The 8,495-nt window shown below is 37.9% G+C and overlaps 1 protein-coding gene and 1 non-coding gene across 4 annotated transcripts in view; both read left to right on the top strand.

Annotated features, from left to right (window-relative positions):
• PKIB (cAMP-dependent protein kinase inhibitor beta) overlaps nt 1-8,495 on the top strand; it is a 124,638-nt gene that overhangs the window by 1,280 nt on the left and 114,863 nt on the right. The window lies entirely within an intron of this gene.
• Nucleotides 270-362, top strand: TRNAI-UAU (transfer RNA isoleucine (anticodon UAU)). Its single transcript is given in 2 exon segments — nt 270-307; nt 327-362. It is a non-coding gene; the product is annotated as a tRNA-Ile (tRNA).

The following is an 8,495-nucleotide window of genomic DNA, read 5'->3' as shown; positions in this document are numbered from 1 at the left end:
GGGGGGGGGGGACGGGACACGTCACCGTCACCTTTACATCAACTATTTGGACAACGATGGCAGAAATGGTTTTGAATCCAGGGTTCATTAAAGTTTTCCCCTCCCTATATTGTGTTAATATAATAGCTGACATTTATATAGCATTTTAAGATCCACAAAGCACTTTTTTTCTAGTCAAACTGTAAAAAAAAAAAAAAACCAACAAATTATTAGCCCTGTTGTGAAACTGGCTAAACCGAGATTTACAGAGTTCAGAGACTCTTGCCAGGGCTCCAGTGGCGCAATCGGTTAGCGCGCGGTACTTATAAGACAGTACGGGCGGAGCAATGCCGAGGTTGTGAGTTCGAGCCTCACCTGGAGCATGGCTTTTTAAGTAGGTACTGTGGTCCTGAGAGAGGGCCAGGGAAACCTTCCTCTGTCCTTTGCTGCTGGGTGACTCAGGTAACAGCGGCTACCTGGCTACTCCAACTTAGTCCTGAGCCATGGCCTCTCTCTATTACCCTCTACACTGCCGAAACTTCTCTTCCTTTACTTGCTTTCTCGGTAGAAGTAATATAATATCGGACAAATCCCAGAGGCATATTATTTATTAAAATAACGGATAATGCGTATTTAAAAAAAGTGATTGGCAGTCCTAAAAAAAGGTATTGCCAACGTTCTTTAGAAAAGGAGAATAATTAAGTGGACTTCAAATAAAGTGCCAATTAGAACTTTAGTTATGTGAGCCCCTCCTCAGAGACAGGGGTGGCCAAGGTTAGACTTGGAGTCAAGAAAATATGGGTTGAAATCCTTTTTGACTCGAACTAACCAAGTGATCTTGGGCAAACCGTTTAACCTTTCTTCAGTGCTACTGGCAACTCTCTGAGACCGCTGATGACAGACGTTGCTAATTGGCTTCAGGCTGAGGGTGTTTACAAACCGCAGCCTTTTCACTTCCAAGTTCCTTCTTTTAAACAGTTTTTAGGGTTCTCGTCTGTAAAGTGGGATCATTAACATGTGCACTAATTACTTTTCGAGGTTATGGTGAATAAAATCCTAAAAGTGAAATAACTAAAAGTTCTCAGTGGAATAACATTTCCAAAAATTAAGTCAAAGAAAATCCCTTTAGCCCACTCCCATTGTTACTAAGGTAGCTAGGTGGCGCAGTGGAGAGAGTTCGGGGCCTGCAGTGTGGAAGACTCCTCTCCCTGAATCCCGTGTGACCCTGAGCAAGGAACATAACCCTGTTTGCCTCAGTTTCCTCATGTGTAAAATGAGCTGGAGGAGGAAATGGCGAACTGCTCCAGTATCTTTGCCAAGAAAACCCCACACGGGGTCACGAAGAGTCAGACAGACTGAAAAGGATTAAACAACAACACTGTTATTAATGGCCCCCTGAGACCAGGGTTCTTTAAAACCCGTTTGTGTGGCTTGGATCTTTTTGTCAGTCCGGAGAAGGCTAGACCTCTACTCAGAATATTTTTAAATGCATAAAATAAAATATATGAGATTATAAAGAAAACTAATTACATGGAAATAGTTATCAAAACACTAAAAAAAACTCCTCAGACACTGCCTGAGGGTCAGAGTTTTATTGTATTTATTTATATAATACTAATATATATATATAATATCATTATATATAATAAAATATATAATATAATTTATAAAATATATATATTTATTATTTTCATTCAATGTGATGTAGATAGAGTGCTGAATTTCTTGTCAGGGAAGACCTGAATCTGAATTCTATCTCAAGACACTTTCAAGCTGTGTGAGTTTGGGCAAATCATCTAACATCTCTGAGCCCATTTTTCTCATTTGTAAAATTGAGGGTCAGGTAGATGGGCTTCCAAGGTCCCTTCCAGCCCTAAATCTGTCATCCCATATATTTCCTTACTAATAAGTTCCCTTAGCCGAATGATTTCATTCCTTCTAAAGAAATGTGCCTCAGTAACCTTGGGTGACAGGTATTTCTTACCAAAATTATCAAAGGCAACCAAGTATTGTTAAGATCCTCAATGTTAGAACTGGCAGGAGATCTTAGAGGTTGTGTGGTCCCCTCTCTTATTTGGCAGTATGACATCTCTCAGAGATGTCAGATTTCATTTTGGGAACAGGAATCTTTTTTCTTTCCTGTTTAGTCAAGCTATTAAAAAATCCTTAGATTAGTGACTTAAAATAGTTTTCAGTAAGCATTCCTACATTGCTATTTAAACCTGCTGTATTAAGTTTTGTTGTAGAATGAACTTTTAAAAAAATGATAAATTATTAAAAGTGAAAGTTGTTAAAGAAATATAATCCTAGACTTAGTGCATTGTAAGTGATGCTATGTAGATGTAACGAATATGGAAGCGGGAGAGGTATCAGATTTTGCTGTATGTACAGTATTAGAATTCCAGTGGAGTATGAGATTTTGGAAAGGGCTGGTAATGTTTCTTGGAAATAAAATATCCTTTACTTTAAAGTTTTCTTCTGTAAAGTGAATCACCATCATGATTATATGAGAATGACATTTTTCCAACATAGAAAGGAAATGTGCTTTACAATTTGTATTTTAAAATGGTTTAGGGACTTGCACTATTGCAATGAATTATTTACAAATAAATTTGATAGCTTTTATTTCTCTCGTGCAAGTTTTACATGTCTTCTCTCAGTGACAGAGCAAACTAAAACTCTAGGATGAGAAAAAACTAAGCAAAAATATCTTTGAAGTCACGTTTAGTCTTGTGAAAACAACAACAAAGCATTTGTTAACCCACTTTAGAGTGAAGAACTAAGGGACAAAAACATGGTTTGTATGTATTAAATGATATTCCTAATCAGAGAAGGTTGCTAGTTACTTAGGTAGATCTACTAATTGTCACTTCAGTAACCTTTTCCATTAGTACAGAGTCTTAGATTTAGAGTTTGTCTATTCTAATTCTTTTTACAAATGAGGAAACAAACCCAGACTGGGATTTAATTTGCTCTTAGATAGCAGAGCTAGGCTTTGTATACAAGTCCTATGAGTCTAGATAAATTGCTGTTTCTCCTACAGTACACTGGTTCTTCTAAAACTTCTTGGTCTAAGAATTCACTGTAGAGAAATGTGTGTGCCTAAAATCCTTACTATCAACTATAGTATTTCTTAGGCATTGTGGTGGTGTAGTGAATAGAATGCTGGGCCTGGAGTCAGGAAGACTCATCTTCCTGAGTTCAAATTTGCCTTCAGACCCTTACTGAGTGGCCCTGGGCAAGTCATTTAACCCTGCTTGCCTCAGTTTCCTCATCTATAAAATGACCTAGAGAAAGAAATGGCAAACCACTCTAGTATATTTGGCAAGAAAACACCAAATGGGGTCACAAAGAGAGGCAGACTGACTGAACAACAAGAAGCACCTATACTTATCTGGTGCTGTGATTAGGCTCTACAAAGAAAGTTAAATAGATTATCTTCAAACAGCTAGGATTCTGAAAGATAATGACAATGAGACATGCACTCAACATTTTTATTCCATGGACTGGGCACCCGAAACAGTAAGTTAAACAAACTTTACTGTCCTTCAGAGGCTCATGTTCTGACAGAGGAGATGATGGCAGCAGCCTTCGTACAAAACATTTTATTTACTAGGACAACAAAAACAAAACCCTAGCACTTTAAGAACGCCATACTTTAGTGAGTACATTTTGTGCCTTCATAGTGAAGGGAGTTCCGTGAAAGTATAAATGAGACCATAAAAAATTCAGGAGATGCACAAACAGATGGTAACTGAACAGGACAGGGTTATCTCACCTAGGCTGAGGAATATCAGAACCCTGCTTCTGAAAAAGGAACAAGGGGAGATGGGATGAAGATTCATGGAAGCTAGAGTTTTGGAGTTCTGGATACCTATTTGCTAATGGCAGTGATAATGCAGCTGGTGGCCAGCTACAGACTACATGAAAAGATCTCCTTCACCTCCTGATCTTTCCCCACATTCTTCCCTTACCCCCTTCCCAAGACTTAGCATCTGCTATACTGATGAAAAGTAATGGTGTAGGTACCTGCAAAGTTACCTTTTGTTAATTTGTGAAATTTCTTTTTTTGTAGAGAGGGGAAGGATGAGATGGAGTGTAGGGGCTTCTTGTCTAAAAACATCTGAAAATCAAGAGGTGTGGAAACAGCAAGATAATTTACTCAGTTGTATTTCTATTTTAACCATAAAATGGAATTTTTCTTGTCTACTCTTTATAGATAATATAGATATAGATACCTCAGGAGTTAAAAATACTAATCTGTTTTGGTGAAATTAGGATTTTTTCTCTGCGCACAATAGAAATAACTAGTCTAGCATATATGTTTATTTTGAGAATTAGAATACTCCCATGCAAAGCCTCAAGAACCAGATATAACATGAAAAAATCAAAACACTTAAATTAGCCCCATGCATCTGCCTTTCTTTCCCAAAGAGGCTTTTAAATCTAATGGAAAGCCAAACTCAACATATGCCTTACTTTGCCACACTCTGAAAGCCTATAAGGAATGGCTATGGCACTAGAAGAGGAAATTTTAAACCTTAAAACGAACATCAGGGGTTCTTAACCTTTTTTATATCATGAGTTGCTTTGGTAGTCTGGTAAAATAAAGGAAGCTCTTCCCAGGATAAAAAACAACAACAACATAAATTGAAGGAAATACTAAATTTTTGTTTGAGGTTAGTGAAAATAAAGGTGTGTATATATATATATATATATATATATATATTTTTTTTCCCCACCCAAGTTCATGAACATGCCCCTTCCCCCAATCTATCCATGTGGTGGGAATGGGCCCTAGATTAAGAAGCCCTGCCCTGGCTGTTATCTCACATTTATATCACTGAAGAGACAATATGCTCATAATTATGTGAATATATAGAATCAATCTCTATGAGTACTCTTAAGGTTTTAAGGATGAAAAGTTTAAAATGAGTTATATTTTTCCCATCCTAAACGTTAATTATATTCAGTGATAGAGAAATTATTTTATAAGGTGTTACTGAAAGGAAGGCTTCTACTGTCTTACATTAAGCTTTTAGTGCTTAAATAATCTGAATAGAGTGTAAACTTCTTGAGGGCGGGGACGATTTTATTCTTTGTACCTGCATCCTGAAAGCCTAGCACAATACCTAATACATCTAAGGGCCTCTGAATAGGTATTTGTGGGGTTTTTTAAGTTGAATTTTACTTTATGTAATGATATTTCAGGAAATGTTTTGATCTATAATAAATCTGCCTTCATGTAATAATGAATTGTTTTAATAACTATAGGATTCTTCTGCATTGTAGTGATGACTGAGCTGTTAATAAACCTGTATATCAGAGACTTACACAGTTCAGTGGCCCTGTAGCTTGGCATAAATATGACCTCAGTACTAACAAGTTTCAGTTTCATCCTCTTGCCCCTGTTATAGGTGTGGAAAGTGCCTTTGTTTTAAAAAAAAATTCCGCTGCTTGGCTATGTCTGCCCTTGTGGAAAGAATAAAACAGTATAATTGATCTATTTTGTCTAGCCTTCTTAGCAGTCATAGCAGAGATTCATGTGTAAGGATCATCTAAAAAACAGGATTGTGATATCAAGGTTCAGCTCAACAACAGCAAACACAGTCATCAGCTTATAAACTGGAAAATAAGTGCTTGATTTATAGTCAGAATATCTGGGTTTTAATTCTGGCTCTGATACTTAACTAGTAGTTATTTCATATTTCTGGGCCTCAGTTTCCTTACTTGTAAGATGAAACTAGACTACATAACATCTGAAGTACTATATTGTTGTTTGGTTGTTCTTGAAAAGAGCAATGAAATCAGAGAGGTGATGCCACCACATGCAAGTGAATTGGATTTAAGTTAGGGAGGCTTGTGCAAAGTCACCAGCCTCACTTTCTTCTCTGGAGCCATCTGGGTTCACTGGTCAGATATAAATCAGGATGACCATAGCTGTCTATGAATGTCTATAATGTCTATAAATAGACATTAAATCTATAGTTCTATGATTGTTAGGTGTAGGGTAACAATTGGTCCCTCAGGCAAGCACCCAAAAGGGATCTTCAAATCAACTACTGATGACAAATTCAGGTTGCTGAAGAAATCACAGATCTCAGAAAACAAAGCTCTAGAGGAGAAGAGAAGATGGTAGGACACCCTTCTTTTCTTTCTGACCCTGCCCTCCATGGTGGTGTTATTTTTTGAAGAGGACCAGTGGCATCACAAGTGATGTCTTGACTAGTGTGTGAATTGGATTAAATAATGGAGGCAGAATTGCACAAAGTCATCAGCTTTACTCTTTCTTCCAGAGTTACCCAAGTCCAGTGGCAGGACAAAGGTCAGGATGACTGTCTATGGCCTGGGATGTAGTGGATGACCTTGGTGTCTACAGTGTCTGACCAAGCTCTAAGCACTTCATAGTACCTGCTTCAGCTGCTTCCATGGTCATTGGGACAAAATTGTTCTCATTTGCCCATTTCACTAAGGGAAGTCTTCACATCCCCCTAACTTACTGACAGGTTTGGGTTCTCTTGGTTACCCTTAACCTGGTTTAGTCTGTCTACTTAGATGAATTACTGTTGTGAGGCTGCTACACATGCTACAGCTTCTTGGAACCACAGATGAGATTTAGGTAGAAGCCAAAGGTTAATGAGCTGCCCTGAAAAGGACTTATCAAGCCCTCGCACCAAAGATTCTACTCCCCTTGTAAACAATCCATGTACCTCTAGGGGCTGATAAGCTGTTTAGTTAGCACTGTGTCCGAAGTCAGAGATACCTGAATTCAAATCTGGCCTCAGACACGTACTAGCTATGTGATTCTGGACAAATCATTTAGCCTCTGACTGTCTCAGTTTCTTCAACTGTAAAGTGGGAATAATAATAGTATTTACATCCCTGGATTCAAATTCTTTGTTTGATACTTACTGACTTAGGCAAGTAGCTTAACATGCTTGGGCCTGAGATTCTTCACCTGTAAAATTGGGGGGTTGAGCAATATGTCATCCATCTTATAGCTATGATCCTATCACTAGGTGGCCTCCAAGTTATCTTTTGATTTGACGCTTGGGATTCCTATCATAGCAGGGTATCATCACCTATCCAAGAGAGGAATGATGGGAAGAGATTTTCTAAAGAGATGAGCTATCCTTTTATGAAACAGTCAGGACTGCGTTGGATGTTTGTGTGAACCTCTCTTTTTTGTTCACTTGTTTGGTCACATCTGACTCTCTGTGCTTGGCAGAGATACTGGAATGGTTTATCATTTCCTTCTCCAGCTCATTTTATAGATGAGGAAACTGAGGCAAACAGGATCAAGTGACTTGCCCAGGGTCACACAACTAGTAAATGTCTGAGACCAGATTTGAATTCAGGAAGATGATCCTTCTTGACTCCAGGCCCAACCCTATATCCATTGTGCCATCCTAGCTTCCCCTCTGTCTTAAGTTAATTCATCTCTAAATGTAAATATGGATTCTAGATTTGAGTGCTTAACAGAAAGATAGATACCTCCCTTTTCTTTATTATTATACTGTCTTGAAATGGAAAAGGCAAAAATTATAATATTTGTGATTTCACAATTAAAAAAAGTTTCCTAATGATTTTCAAAACTTTTTGTACTTTCCCAATCAGCTATCTCAAATAAAAATTTGATTTTTTCCTTCAGTTTGTCAGTATCTGCTTGCAAACAGTCCATCTTAACCCTGTTAGGAGCCATAGCCTAGGAACTGTTGATAAGGTTACTGCTAAGGAACAGCATGTTTTATTTGCTCTAAGTGTAATCTGAAATCATTGTTGACATTTGTTCATTTAACAATAATTTTCTTAGTTTCCTGTATCCATGAAGGAGCAGGGGAGGAAAAATACCCTTGAAAACACAATTCCACTCCCATATCCCAGGCTGGTAATTGCCTTTTGTTTTTGAATTAGGACTATTTAAAATTTATTCATATTTATGGATTTGCATTTTCCAAAGATGGGTTGCTTATTTGTGCTTGCTGGTAGGGTGAAACTTAAGGAATTAGAACTTACTCCTTTAAAGAAAAATTTTGTGGGTTTTTTTTTCTTTTTTTGCCTTTTGGAGGGCAATTGGGGTTAAGTAACTTGCCCGAGGTTACACGGCTAATTTTTTTGTGTTAAGTGTCTGGGGCCTGAACCAAACTCAGGTCCTCGGGACTTGGGGGGGCGCTTTACTCACTGCGCCACCTAGCCGCCCAAAATTTTGTTATTTTAATAATTTTGACGGACATCTTTACTAATATGTTTCACCCTTCTCTCCCTTCCTTAAGAAAGATTACTGAACATAATTTAATCTTATCTTGATTACCCAGGTTTATCGGTTGTGGTGCCCTCAGAGGAACTGAAAGTATGGATCTGTTTAACCCTACTTTGAATAACCCGCACTGCTGAGTATTTTAAATTATGATGTTGTATGTCTTTTTCTTTTCCTTCTCTCTCTCTCTATCTTTCTCCCTCCCTCCCTTTCTTCCTTCCTTCCTTCCTTCCTTCCTTCCTTCCTTCCTTCCTTCCTT

The sequence above is a fragment of the Petaurus breviceps genome, unplaced genomic scaffold, assembly GCF_028583685.1.
Source record: "Petaurus breviceps papuanus isolate PSGF00001 unplaced genomic scaffold, PetGlider_PUasm1.0 90977, whole genome shotgun sequence".
Lineage (NCBI taxonomy): Eukaryota > Metazoa > Chordata > Mammalia > Diprotodontia > Petauridae > Petaurus > Petaurus breviceps.
This window is presented reverse-complemented; position numbering and strand designations above follow the sequence as displayed.